This window comes from Bufo bufo, chromosome 11, assembly GCF_905171765.1.
Source record: "Bufo bufo chromosome 11, aBufBuf1.1, whole genome shotgun sequence".
NCBI lineage: Eukaryota > Metazoa > Chordata > Amphibia > Anura > Bufonidae > Bufo > Bufo bufo.
In genome coordinates this window covers 96433255-96449436 of record NC_053399.1, presented here as the reverse complement: position 1 = coordinate 96449436, position 16182 = coordinate 96433255, and the positions used below count along the sequence as shown (strand labels likewise).

Below are 16182 nucleotides of genomic sequence, written 5' to 3'. Positions count from 1 at the left end.
GTACATGAATATAACTACTATAATACTGCCTCCTATATACAAGAATATAACTACTATAATACTGCTCCTATGTACAAGAATATAACTACTATATTACTGCCTCCTATGCACAAGAATATAACTACTATAATACTGCTCCTATGTACAAGAATATAACTACTATATTACTGCCTCCTATGTACATGAATATAACTACTATAATACTGCTCCTATGTACAAGAATATAACTACTATAATACTGCCTGCTATGTACAGGAATATAACTACTATAATACTGCTCCTATGTACAAGAATATAACTACTATAATACTGCTCCTGTGTATAAGAATATAACTACTATAATACTGCCTCCTATGTACAAGAATATAACTACTATAATACTGCCTCCTATGTACAAGAATATAACTACTATAATACTGCCTCCTATGTACAAGAATATAACTACTATAATACTGCTCCTATGTACAAGGATATAACTACTATAATACTGCCTCCTATGTACAAGGATATAACTACTATAATACTGCCTCCTATGTACAAGAATATAACTACTATAATACTGCCTCCTATGCACAAGAATATAACTACTATATTACTGCCTCCTATGCACAAGAATATAACTACTATAATACTGCTCCTATGTACAAGAATATAACTACTATAATACTGCTCCTGTGTATAAGAATATAACTACTATAATACTGCTCCTATGTACAAGAATATAACTACTATAATACTGCTCCTATGTACAAGAATATAACTACTATAATACTGCCTCCTATGTACAAGAATATAACTACTATAATACTGCCTCCTATGAACAAGAATATAACTACTATAATACTGATCCTATGTACAAGAATATAACTACTATAATACTGCTCCTATGTACAAGAATATAACTACTATAATACTGCTCCTATGTACAAGAATATAACTACTATAATACTGCTCCTATGTACAAGAATATAACTACTATAATACTGCTCCTATGTACAGGAATATAACTACTATAATACTGCTCCTATGTACAAGAATACAACTACTATAATACTGCTCCTATGTACAAGACTATAACTACTATAATACTGCTCCTATGTACAAGAATATAACTGCTATAATACTGCTCCTATGTACAAGAATATAACTGCTATAATACTGCTCCTATGTACAGGAATATAACTACTATAATACTGCCTCCTATGTACAAGAATATAAGTACTATAATACTGCTCCTATGTACAAGAATATAACTACTATAATACTGCCCCCTATGTACAAGAATATAACTACTATAATACTGCCTCCTATGTACAAGAATATTACTACTATAATACTGCTCCTATGTACAAGAATATAACTACTATAATACTGCTCCTATGTACAATAATATAACTACTATAATACTGCTCCTATGTACAATAATATAACTACTATAATACTGCCTCCTCTGTACAAGAATATAACTACTATAATACTGCTCCTATGTACAAGAATATAACTACTATAATACTGCTCCTATGTACAAGAATATAACTACTATAATACTGCCCCCTATGTACAAGAATATAACTACTATAATACTGCTCCTATGTACAAGAATATAACTACTATAATAATGCTCCTATGTACAAGAATATAACTACTATAATAATGCTCCTATGTACAAGAATATAACTACTATAATACTGCTCCTATGTACAAGAATATAACTACTATAATACTGCTCCTATGTACAAGAATATAACTACTATAATACTGCCTCCTATGTACAAGAATATAACTACTATAATACTGCTCCTATGTACAAGAATATAACTACTATATTACTGCTCCTATGTACAAGAATATAACTACTATAATACTGCTCCTAGCTGTGAGGACTTGTGTTAGCGCTCTCCTGATGTCTGGAGAAAGCCCAGGGAGGGGACACCCTGGGTGGTGAACGTCCCTCAGCAAGGCCCAGGCTTCCAGGCCTACACTGGGAGAAAACTCCCAAACCATTTCTAAAGTGGATAGTAATCCCAAAGTTTCCAGTCAGCATCAGAAGAAATAGAATAGAAGTAACATTGTTGTTATGAAGAAAGAAGAACACAAGAAGGTGAGTGCAGTGAAGATTGCAGCAGTTTCCAGGCCCAGCCAGCAAGGTGCAGAGGTGATGATGAGCACAGGCCATGCAGCAGGTGAGCAGCTCCCCTCTCCTGCACATAGACAGAGACAGATATCTCTGGAGAGACAAACCTTACAAGAGAACCTAAAACAACAAGTTGTGGTTTCCAGCATGACCTGCCAAGGCCGCACAAGATCTGCAGCAATGTCCTAAAGAGTTCCCAAACATCCCATGTCTGCAAAGTGTGAACAAGCCTCAGCAGATGCAACTGCAGGTCCAAGCATCAATCTTGGAAAGAGAATGCAGCAGGAGACCAGTGAATCCACACAGCCTGGAACCCCCGACCAGGACAGCAGGTGAAGGACACCATACGAGCACCTGAGCTGCAGATAGCGGAGGAGATCCCGGCACTGGTAAGGAGAATGGGGGAGTTAAAGCACCACAAACAACTGATAGACTGTGTGTACAACCTCAAAACTGCGCACCCCGATAGTAACACCTTATACGATACCAAGCTGCACTCACTGAGCATAGAGCTGGTGGAGGTGGTGAAGGAGATGGACTGTGTCCTAGACAGGATGGGGCCCGTGGCCGAGTCCTACAGAAACCGGGAACGTTTCTCACAGCAGAGACAGAACAGTGACTCTGGATCCCGTTCCTCTAGAGTACAATCAGGGTCCGTGTCCCAGCAGAGACAGTTCAACAGCAGGACAGTGGACATTCATCCATGGGTCAGGGTGATGCGGAGACGCAGGAGAGCTCTGTTACTGGGGCACAGACCGGGGACAGTGATAATGTACCTGAGGGGTCGGGGGCTGTTGATAACGTACAGTCTCTGTGGGATATGCAGCCATCTGAGGAGGAGATTGAGGTGGACGGGGGCAGGAAAGTGTACAGAATGATGTCTGTAATTTCCCCCCTTAACAAAATCTACACCGGATGAGACGGTCCCCTCTAGTGCAGACATGCACCCCAATACTCAGGCCAGGCGTTTAAGAGGAGGAACGTGGTGAGGTTTTAACACCAAAGCACCAAAGAAGACCTCCCAGATAGGAGGTTTGTGGTGAAGGAACTCCTGTGCCACCAGATGGGGTTTGCTCTAACGGACATCCTGGCAGTGATAAACCTACCAGACAGACAGGGCTATGATGTCAGCTTTAAGCTCATGTCTAGTCTGGATAGGTTCTGGGCAAACTTTGCCAGGTTTAGGGACACCGAGGGCTGGAATAAATTTTTAATTACCAAGCCAAACACAGTTATTGTCAATGTCATTTTCTGGAATGAATCTGTTCCTCCCCAGGACATTGTGGTGTGGCTCCGGAGGCACTGTGACCTCATGTCTGACCTCACCAAGAACAGGGATGATGATGGTGTCTGGACTGGAGGGTGGAAGGTGCTGGTGAAGCTGCGCCAGCACAATAACATCACCTTACATCTCCCTAACTCCTCCTTTATTGGTAGAGAGAAAGGTGTCTGCTTCTATCCTGGGCAACCTAGGAAGTTCTTCAAATGTGGCAAGGTCGGTCATGTGGCAAATGTGTGCACGGTGGTCAAGTGCAACCTGTGCGGTGAGCCTGGCCATCTAAGTGCAACATGCAAGAATGTTAGATGAAATCTCTGCGGAGAGATAGGCCACTCACATAAGGATTGCCCAGATGCCTGGCATAACGTATGCAGGGAGCTTCCAGATGAGGAATAAGTGGAGGTCGCAGACGCCATAGAGGAGGAGACTATGATGTCAGGAACCATACTGACAAGGCAAGAGATGCAACAGGGGTCAGGTGAGACAACACCAGAACCTCAGACTTCAGAGAACACTCAGGGCATTATGGAGGTGGTCACTCAGGACCAGTCTCAGGCAGCCACCTCTGTATCACCTTCTGTATATGAAGAGGCCAAGAGGAACAAAAGGAAGAAAAAAGATAAGTCTTCCCGTAAGTCTGAGGAGGAACATAACATGGGCCAAAACATCAGGAAAAAAGTCAGTAATGGTGCAGGAGTCATGGTCCTGTCAAACAGATATGAGGCTTTATCAGAGTCAGATGGTGATTATGAGCAAGAGCTGCAGAGAATAGATAACGAATGTGAAGCAGACACAGGGGACCCCCCACCAAAGAAGAAGCCCCCTCCTGTAGAAGCTCCGATAGAGTCAGATATGGAGACTGGTGGTAGCCATGGAGGCTCTGATTCTGACCTGTGATGATGGGAGTCACTTATCTGCTCTTTCTCTGTAGTCTTATGATGGCTGGGTTTTCTCCAAAAATTGCTTCAAGCAATGTGAACAGCATCAAAGTAAGAAGGACCAGACACGCGGTATACAACCACCTCAGATATCTAGATGCAGATGTCCTCTTTCTATAGGAGACGCGTTTGACCACCTTAGGGCATCTACATGAGGCTGAGAGTGAATGGCGGTCTGGTCCTTCTTACTGGTCACTGTCTGTGGAGCCTTATGCTGGGGTGGCCATATTGTTTAATACCAATGATGTCACTGTGCACAGGTTAACAGAGGTAGCTATGGGAAGGTGCCTGGTGCTGGAAGTGACCATCCATGTTCGACGGCTCAGCTTCATTAACATCTACGGCCCACAGACAGTGGCTGAGAGAATCCAGCTATTTAATGATATGAAGCAGTATCTTTTTACCTCTATACCTGTGGTGATGGCGGGGGACTTTAATGTTACTTTGTCATCAGGTGACAGGTCCTCGGGCAGAGCGGTGGCCAGAGACTCCAGAGTCTTACATAACATGATATTGCAAGCTGGCCTAAGTGATGTCTTTGCACAGGATGGTAGAAAGCCAAGATGGTAGAAAGCCAAACTTCTCATATTATTGTGCTGACAGGAGCAGTAGAATAGACATGGCATTTGTGAATCCTACAGAGACTGTTAGCGGAATGAGTGAGAAGGTCGTTCCCTACTCTGACCACCTGGCTTTGTTTTTTTGCTTGGGAGCCACTAGACGCTCTGATATTGGTAGGGGGCTATGGAGGCTTAATTCCAGCATATTGGAGGACGTCTATGTCCAGGATTGTGTCCATGCCCTTTTTCAGGTTCAGCTACAGAGAGTTGATTTCTATGACAACATGGCGGACTGGCGGGAGGACGTCAAGGAAGAGATCAGATCCCTCTTACGGAGACTGTCTGTTAAAAGAGGGAAGAGTAAGTATAGCCAGTATCTCAGGCTACGGAAAGAACTGGAGTCACTCTATTAGGTGGGTGGGGATGACAAACAAAAGATCGACCGACTGAAATCTGAGATAAGGCAGTATCAGTACAGCAGGTACACCACCCTGGTTCTTGAACGGGATTATGGGTCCTTGGGGGCTCCTGATCCCTTTGAGAATTGCAGGGAATGTGTGGCTAATAAATCAGTCGCAGGTCTCACTGACTCCCAGGGCATTTTACAGGATTCTCGGGAGGGTATCTTGGGGGTGGTGAGATCTTACTATGCTGACTTTTTTCAGAAGAAGGTTTTGGATAAAGAAAAAATGGCTCAAATCTTGGAGGCAACTCCAGGCCCTGATAGTAATGATGTGGACTTTTCTCCTTTGACAGGAGAATTAAGAGTGGAGGAGGTTAAAGAGGCCATTGATCAGTTACATCTGAAGAAGGCACCAGGTCCAGATGGTATTACCGCAGAATTTTATAAGAAATTTAGGGACATCTTGGCTCCAATTCTCATGGATGTGTACAAAACCTGTCTAGAAAATCACCTGATTCCTCCATCCATGAGGGTGTCCTAGTTAATTCTTCTGTCTAAAGGTAAGGAGCCTAGTGACATCAAGAACTGGAGGCCAATTGCCCTGTTCAATGTTGACAGAAAGATTCTGGCAAAAATCCTTTTCTCTAGATAAGTCTGTTTGCCCCGGGCACTGTTGGCAGGCTGTCAGTTCGGCACAGTGACTCTGGAGCAGTCATCTCGATAAGGGAGATGTTTGAGAGATGTAAAGCTCTGAAGTGTGGGAGATCTGTTGTAGGTCTTGACCAGGCTAAAGCCCTCGACAGAGTAGACCATGAGTATCTATGGTCCATTTTGTCAAAGTATGGTATTCCGGGGCAATTTATTGATTGGCTGAAAACTTTATATTGTGAGGCGAAGAGCTTTCCTCTGATAAATGGTTGTCAAGGGGACACTTTTGAAGTAGAGGCAGGGGTGAGACAGGGTTGCCCGTTGAGTCCTGTGCTGGATGTATTTGCCTTAGACCCGTTCCTGAGATCACTGCAGGAGTGTGATTTTCAAGGGGTGCCGGTCCCCCACTGCTTGCCTTTGAAAGTAGTTGCCTATGCAGATGATGTGACTGTGGTGATATCTGAGCCTCGTGAGGGGGCAGATGTTGTCAGCAGCCATCAGAAGCTACTCGGAGGCCTCAGGGTCTCTATTCAACCTTGAGAAGAGTCACGCTCTCTGGACTTTAAGTTCTGATCCTGACTTTGATCTGCCACCATTTTCAAAGACCTCCATCCATATTAAAATCTTTGGGGTCAAATTTGGGAGGGAAGATAACGCCAAACTAAATTGGGAAGAAAAGTTGGAATCCGGAAATGCAAAGGTTCAGCGATGGAAGAACTGGAGGCTGACCTATAGAGAAAGGGTTAATATGTTGAAGCCTCACCTGTTCCTGTCTTCTTATATGTCTCTGTCGTCTTTCCTTTGCCAGCATCTTTCTCGGCTAGGCTCTTTAGCCTGTTCTTCCAACTTTTGTGGGGAAACAGGTTGAACCCAGTAAAAAGATGGATCACCTACCTACAGAGGAGAGAGGGTGGGCTGGATATGATAAATCCAAGGGTGTTCTTTGACTCCATGTTTCTAAAAGTTAATTTTGGTAGCCTGGACTCAAACAACAATCCCCAATGGGTGAATAGTGTCAGGGACTGGATATTGCCTTTTGCAGAGTCTTGGGTGCGAGGCGGCAGTCTCAAGAGGGGGAGATGGACGAGTGACTACCTCGCCCAGTACCTGGAATATGGTCTTAGGTGCCTGAAGAAATGGGGAATAGATAAGGTGTATCTGGAGACTAAGACCAGGAAGGATCTCTATATTAGGATCTGTAGGACCTTCTATAACTTGCAGCCAGCACTGAGAGACTGCACAACGGCCACCTTGCAGGAAAGTCTACAGTTCCTCCATGGACCGAGGCTTCCTGCTAAGCTTTTTGACATCGCCTGGCTGTCGTTGCATGGGAAGCTTTTTGTCAGAGGCAATTTAAAATTTCTGAGTGTCTCAGATCGCATGTGCCCCTTGGGCTGTCAGCAGGAGTAGACTATGGAACATTTTATAACCGAGTGCTGGGGAGGGTGACAGATATGGCAGCAGATAACCAGCAAACTAAAAATCCCAAGGCTGCAGTCTCTAACCTACCTAGACATTGTAGACGGTGTAGCATCACAGGTAGCTGACATTGACCGGAGGACCATGCATCTGATTATTACCACCATCAAATACTACCACTGGCATACAAGAACGAGAGTGTCCTCCACAGTGAGCCCTTCAATCATAGGGAAGCCGTAAACCTCATCCTGTCAGAACTAAGGTGTATCAGATCTACAGAGGTTAGGAGGAAGGGCAAGAATGAAAAACTATGGAGGAATGTAAATTTGGAGTAAATTTGGCTCCAGTATCCTGAAATTATGTTTATTTAGTAATCCTTTTTCCCATTTATTTGTGATGGACTCTTAAGTTAAAGTTATTATAAATGTATTCTTTAGAAGATAAGTATGATTTCAGCTAAATAATTGTTTGTTCGTTCTGATACAGAAATGTATTTTTGCTTGTTTTTACTAATAGAAAATTGCCTCCGATGTACAAGTATATAACCTATAATACTGCTCCTACGTAGAAGAATATAACTACTATAATACTGCCTCCTATGTACAAGTATATAACTACTATAATACTGCTCCTATGTACAAGAATATAACTACTATAATACTGCTCCTATGTACAAGAATATAACTACTATAATACTGCTCCTATGTATAAGAATATAACTACTATAATACTGCCTCCTATGTACAAGTATATAACTACTATAATACTGCTCCTATGTACAAGAATATAACTACTATAATACTGCCTCCTATGTACAAGAATATAACTACTATAATACTGCCTCCTATGTACAAGTATATAACTACTATAATACTGCTCCTATGTACAAGAATATAACTACTATAATACTGCCTCCTATGTACAAGAATATAACTACTATAATACTGCCTCCTATGTACAAGAATATAACTACTATAATACTGCTCCTATGTACAAGAATATAACTACTATAATACTGCCTCCGATGTACAAGTATATAACCTATAATACTGCTCCTATGTACAAGAATATAACTACTATAATACTGCTCCTATGTACAAGAATATAACTACTATAATACTGCTCCTATGTACAAGAATATAACTACTATAATACTGCTCCTATGTACAAGAATATAACTACTATAATACTGCTCCTACGTAGAAGAATATAACTACTATAATACTGCCTCCTATGTACAAGTATATAACTACTATAATACTGCTCCTATGTACAAGAATATAACTACTATAATACTGCCTCCTATGTACAAGAATATAACTACTATAATACTGCTCCTATGTACAAGAATATAACTACTATAATACTGCCTCCTATGTACAAGAATATAACTACTATAATACTGCCTCCTATGTACAAGAATATAACTACTATAATACTGCCTCCTATGTACAAGAATATATCTACTATAATACTGCTCCTATGTACAAGAATATAACTACTATAATACTGCCTCCTATGTACAAGAATATAACTACTATAATACTGCTCCTATGTACAAGAATATAACTACTATAATACTGCCTCCTATGTACAAGAATATAACTACTATAATACTGCTCCTATGTACAAGAATATAACTACTATAATACTGCCTCCTATGTACAAGAATATAACTACTATAATACTGCTCCTATGTACAAGAATATAACTACTATAATACCACTCCTATGTACAAGAATATAACTACTATAATACTGCTCCTATGTACAAGAATATAACTACTATAATACTGCCTCCTATGTACAAGAATATAACTACTATAATACTGCTCCTATGTACAAGAATATAACTACTATAATACCACTCCTATGTACAAGAATATAACTACTATAATACTGCTCCTATGTACAAGAATATAACTACTATAATACTGCTCCTATGTACAGGAATATAACTACTATAATACTGCTCTTATGTACAAGAATATAACTACTATAATACTGCTCCTATGTACAAGAATATAACTACTATAATACTGCTCCTATGTACAAGAATATAACTACTATAATACTACCTCCTATGTACAAGAATATAACTACTATAATACTGCTCCTATGTACAAGAATATAACTACTATAATACTGCTCCTATGTACAGGAATATAACTACTATAATACTGCCTCCTATGTACAAGAATATAACTACTATAATACTGTCTCCTATGTACAAGAATATAACTACTATAATACTGCTCCTGTGTACAAGAATATAACTACTGTAATACTGCTCCTATGTACAAGAATATAACTACTATAATACTGCTCCTATGTACAAGAATATAACTACTATAATACTGCTCCTATGTACAAGAATATAACTACTATAATACTGTTCCTATGTACAAGGGTATAACTACTATAATACCGCCCGTACAGTATTATATTACTCTTCGTCTTTCATGTAGCAGTGTCAGTACGCTGCCTGCAGGTTGCAGAGTGGTCCCATCCGCTTCCTCTGGCTGCTCACCGCGGAGCGGTTTGTACTTAGTGCACGGAGATTGCGGCTTTGCTGTCTCCCCGGCTCACTGTACGGTCACTTATTATTCATCTCTCCCTCTCTCTAGTCTCGACACCGCTGGCAAAATTTAGATTGTTGTAATGGGTTTAGGTAGAGGAAGTGCAGCACAGATGGGGTTAAACCAACATAAACTATGAAATGATGAGAGTCATCCTCCAGCATTGAGTGATTGTTGTTCACCCTGTCAGCTCACTACACTGATCGTCAGCTCTTGGGGCAGGGGGTATAATAGGGGACCTCCTCCTCCGGCCTCAGCGCCCCTCTATCTACAATGTGAGTATCGCCCGTCTTCCTACCCCTCTGGCTGCAGGTAAAGGGACAGCGCTGCGAGAGGGGAGGAGGGGCGTCCAAACACTGCCCCGCTCTCTATAAAGGAGACCCCTGGGACTGCACTGTGCACCAGAGCCTTTGTTACACCTCCTGGTAGTCTGACGGCAAGGAAGGGGTTAACCCCTGAGAGCATGCAACTCAACTCTAAGACCCAAAGGAGGGGTCCACTGGTCTACGCTGAGAGACCCCCGATATGGGCCCCTCCGCACTGACAGCTACAACAAAGCCTGTGCCTGGAGTATAGAGGGCCACTCTCTCATACACATAATGCTCTGCATGTTATATACCGCTCTGTATCATACACATGATGCTCTGCATGTTATATACCGCTCTGTATCATACACATAATGCTCTGCATGTTATATTCCGCTCTGTATCATACACATGATACTCTGCATGTTATATTCCGCTCTGTATCATACACATAATGCTCTGCATGTTATATACGGCTCTGTATCATACACATAATGCTCTGCGTGTTATATACCGCTCTGTATCATACACATAATGCTCTGCATGTTATATTCCGCTCTGTATCATACACATAATGCTCTGCGTGTTATATACCGCTCTGTATCATACACATAATGCTCTGCATGTTATATTCCGCTCTGTATCATACACATAATGCTCTGCATGTTATATACCGCTCTGTATCATACACATAATGCTCTGCGTGTTATATACCGCTCTGTATCATACACATAATGCTCTGCATGTTATATACCGCTCTGTATCATACACATAATGCTCTGCATGTTATATACCGCTCTGTATCATACACATAATGCTCTTCATGTTATATACCGCTCTGTATCATACACATAATGCTCTGCGTGTTATATACCGCTCTGTATCATACACATAATGCTCTGCATGTTATATACCGCTCTGTATCATAAACATGATACTCTGCGTGTTATATACCGCTCTGTATCATACACATAATGCTCTGCATGTTATATACCGCTCTGTATCAAAAACATGATACTCTGCGTGTTATATACCGCTCTGTATCATACACATGATGCTCTGCGTGTTATATACCGCTCTGTATCATACACATAATGCTCTGCATGTTATATACCGCTCTGTATCAAAAACATGATACTCTGCGTGTTATATACCGCTCTGTATCATACACATGATGCTCTGCATGTTATATACCGCTCTGTATCATACACATGATGCTCTGCATGTTATATACCGCTCTGTATCATACACATAATGCTCTGCATGTTATATACCTCTCTGTATCATACACATGATACTCTGCGTGTTATATACCGCTCTGTATCATACACATGATACTCTGCGTGTTATATACCGCTCTGTATCATACACATGATGCTCTGCGTGTTATATTCCGCTCTGTATCATACACATAATGCTCTGCATGTTATATACCGCTCTGTATCATACACATGATGCTCTGCGTGTTATATACCGCTCTGTATCATACACATAATGCTCTGCGTGTTATATACCGCTCTGTATCATACACATAATGCTCTGCATGTTATATACCGCTCTGTATCATACACATAATGCTCTGCGTGTTATATACCGCTCTGTATCATACACATAATGCTCTGCATGTTATATACCGCTCTGTATCATACACATAATGCTCTGCGTGTTATATTCCGCTCTGTATCATACACATAATGCTCTGCATGTTATATACCGCTCTGTATCATACACATGATGCTCTGCATGTTATATACCGCTCTGTATCATACACATAATGCTCTGCATGTTATATACCGCTCTGTATCATACACATGATGCTCTGCGTGTTATATACCGCTCTGTATCATACACATGATGCTCTGCGTGTTATATACCGCTCTGTATCATACACATAATGCTCTGCGTGTTATATACCGCTCTGTATCATACACATGATGCTCTGCGTGTTATATACCGCTCTGTATCATACACATAATGCTCTGCATGTTATATACCGCTCTGTATCATACACATGATGCTCTGCGTGTTATATACCGCTCTGTATCATACACATGATGCTCTGCGTGTTATATACCGCTCTGTATCATACACATGATGCTCTGCGTGTTATATACCGCTCTGTATCATACACATAATGCTCTGCATGTTATATACGGCTCTGTATCATACACATAATGCTCTGCGTGTTATATACCGCTCTGTATCATACACATGATACTCTGCGTGTTATATACCGCTCTGTATCATACACATGATGCTCTGCATGTTATATTCCGCTCTGTATCATAAACATAATGCTCTGCATGTTATATACCGCTCTGTATCATACACATAATGCTCTGCATGTTATATACCGCTCTATATCATACACATGATGCTCTGCATGTTATATACCGCTCTGTATCATACACATAATGCTCTGCATGTTATATACCGCTCTGTATCATACACATAATGCTCTGCATGTTATATACCGCTCTATATCATACACATGATGCTCTGCATGTTATATACCGCTCTGTATCATACACATGATGCTCTGCATGTTATATACCGCTCTGTATCATACACATAATGCTCTGCATGTTATATACCACACTGTATCATACACATAATGCTCTGCGTGTTATATACCACACTGTATCATACACATAATGCTCTGCGTGTTATATACCGCTCTGTATCATACACATAATGCTCTGCGTGTTATATACCGCTCTGTATCATACACATAATGCTCTGCGTGTTATATACCGCTCTGTATCATACACATAATGCTCTGCACTACAGATACAGATCTAAGCAGTAGTTGGATCTCTGGATGCTCCGCACACAGGACGGTGTTGTAGATGGCTGGGGCAGCTGAAGGGTTAATGATTCCTGGTTTCCAGTAGAGATCCTGAATGTGAGGCCTGCTTAACCCCTCATGTGCCACAGGGAGGGCGGAGAGTGGGTCAGAAGCCCAACACGGGAGGGAAGGGGGAGTTATGTGTGTGTGTATCTGTATGTGCGTGTATGTATGCTGGGAGGGTTGTGTGTGTTTCTGTGGGTAGTATATATGTGTATGTATGAAGGCAGCTGTATTGTATGTCTGAGTGTATATATCTGTACACGTGTGTATATATCTGTACACGTGTGTATATATCTGTACACGTGTGTATATATCTGTACATGTGTGCGTATATATCTGTCCACGTGTGTATATATCTGTACATGTGTGCGTATCTATCTGTCCACGTGTGTATATATCTGTCCACGTGTGTATATATCTGTACACGTGTGTATATATCTGTACATGTGTGTATATATCTGTACATGTGTGTATATATCTGTACATATGTGAGTGTATATATCTGTACATGTGTGTGTATATATCTGTTCATGTGTGCGTATATATCTGTCCACGTGTGTATATATCTGTACATGTGTGAGTGTATATATCTGTACATATGTGAGTGTATATATCTGTACATGTGTGTGTATATATCTGTACATGTGTGTATATATCTGTACATGTGTGTGTATATATCTGTACATGTGTGTGTATATATCTGTACATGTGTGTATATATCTGTACATGTGTGTATATATCTGTACATGTGTGTATATATCTGTACATGTGTGTGTATATCTGTTCACGTGTGTATATATCTGTACATGTGTGCGTATCTATCTGTCCACGTGTGTATATATCTGTCCACGTGTGTATATATCTGTACATGTGTGTATATATCTGTACATGTGTGCGTATATATCTGTCCACGTGTGTATATATCTGTACATGTGTGAGTGTATATATCTGTACATATGTGAGTGTATATATCTGTACATGTGTGTGTATATATCTGTACATGTGTGTATATATCTGTACATGTGTGTATATATCTGTACATGTGTGTGTATATATCTGTACATGTGTGTATATATCTGTACATGTGTGTGTGTATATATCTGTACATGTGTGTATATATCTGTACATGTGTGTGTATATATCTGTACATGTGTGTATATATCTGTACATGTGTGTATATATCTGTACATGTGTGTGTATATCTGTTCACGTGTGTATATATCTGTACATGTGTGCGTATCTATCTGTCCACGTGTGTATATATCTGTCCACGTGTGTATATATCTGTACATGTGTGTATATATCTGTACATGTGTGCGTATATATCTGTCCACGTGTGTATATATCTGTACACGTGTGTATATATCTGTACATGTGTGTATATATCTGTTCATGTGTGTATATATCTGTACATATGTGTATATATCTGTACATATGTGAGTGTATATATCTGTACATGTGTGTGTATATATCTGTACATGTGTGCGTATATATCTGTCCACGTGTGTATATATCTGTACATGTGTGAGTGTATATATCTGTACATATGTGAGTGTATATATCTGTACATGTGTGTGTATATATCTGTACATGTGTGTATATATCTGTACATGTGTGTGTATATATCTGTACATGTGTGTATATATCTGTACATGTGTGTGTATATATCTGTTCACGTGTGTATATATCTGTACATGTGTGTATATATCTGTACACGTGTGTATATATCTGTACATGTGTGTGTATATATATCTGTACACGTGTGTGTATATATCTGTCCATGTGTGTATATATCTGTACATGTGTGTGTGTATATATCTGTCCACGTGTGTGTGTATCTGTCCACGTGTGTATATATCTGTCCACGTGTGTATATATCTGTACATGTGTGATTGTATGTGTTTGCACAATAACTTTTATTCCTTTGGCACTAACCTATCAGCAGAATTCATGCGGAGAACATACGTGTGTCTGTACATGAAGAGTATTATGTGTGTCTGTACATGTGGAATACATATGGGTGTCTGCACATGCAGAGTAATACATGTCACTACATGTGTAGGACATACGTGTATCTGCACATGCAAAGTACATACGTGTATCTGTACATGTGGAGCAATACGTGTGTCTCTACACGCAGAGTATTACGTGTGTCTGTACATGCAGAGTATTACGTGTGTCTGTACATGCAGAGTACATACGTGTGTCTGTATATGCGGAGTACATACGTGTGTCTGTATATGCGGAGTACATACGTGTGTCTATATATGCACACAGCAGGACGGAGCCGATTCCTGAGACTAGCATTGCCCTCCAGCCAGGATTCGGACCCCCCAACTCTCCTCCTGGCAGTGCCCCCGGCAGCCGCCCGCCACCTCACCCGTCTCCATCAAACTTCCAAAAAGAGCCGGAGCCGGCAGCTGGACCGCAGAGCTGGCAATCTACAGGGTGACAACATCCCGAGAGGACGGAGACAAAGGCGGCTCTTACCTTGTAGACGGCGGAGGACCAGGAGCAGCTTACTGCCCTCTCTGGAGGGGGGCTTCGGCGGACGGTAGGTTGTCAGGGGGTTAGGGGGGGTCAGCAGTGGGGGCGAAGGGGTGGCACATGCCCCGAGTCCTGGGCCGGGGGTATAAGTCCTGCTGGGATCGAGTCTGCTCCAAACTGAAGGCAGAGAAAAACAAAACTACTGCATGCCAGGATCTGGAGCCGCCCCCACTGCCGGCGACCAATGGCGGCCACTGCCTCGCCCACTGCCTCCAGAGCTGTCATCTGTCACTGCATCTACACCTGAGGCGCGAGGCTCCTCATGCCTCCTACCTCACAGACCCAATGGTCAGGTCCTGGCACTGTGCCTCAAGGACCCTACGGTGATGGAGGTACGAGGCTCCTCATGCCTCCTACCTCACAGACCCAATGGCCAGGTCCTAGCACTGTGCCTCAAGGACCCTACGGTGATGGAGGTACGAGGCTCCTCATGCCTCCTACCTCACAGACCCAATGGTCAGGTCCTGGCACTGTGCCTCAAGGACCCTACGGTGTTGGAGGTATGAGGTTCATGGTGCCT

General features: G+C 41.5%; 1 protein-coding gene across 5 annotated transcripts in view; it reads right to left on the bottom strand.

Moving 5' to 3' along the window:
• SEMA6C (semaphorin 6C) overlaps positions 1-15748 on the bottom strand; it is a 134844-nt gene extending 119096 nt beyond the window's left edge. For 2 of the 5 annotated variants that reach the window (XM_040411414.1, XM_040411417.1), the window contains exon 1: positions 15606-15748. The gene's annotated coding sequence lies outside the window, so the exon portion shown is untranslated. Of the gene's footprint in view, positions 1-15343; positions 15551-15605 lie in introns of those variants that run through there. The other 3 variants (XM_040411418.1, XM_040411419.1, XM_040411416.1) reach the window with 2 other exon arrangements.
• Positions 15749-16182: the final 434 nt, after the last annotated feature.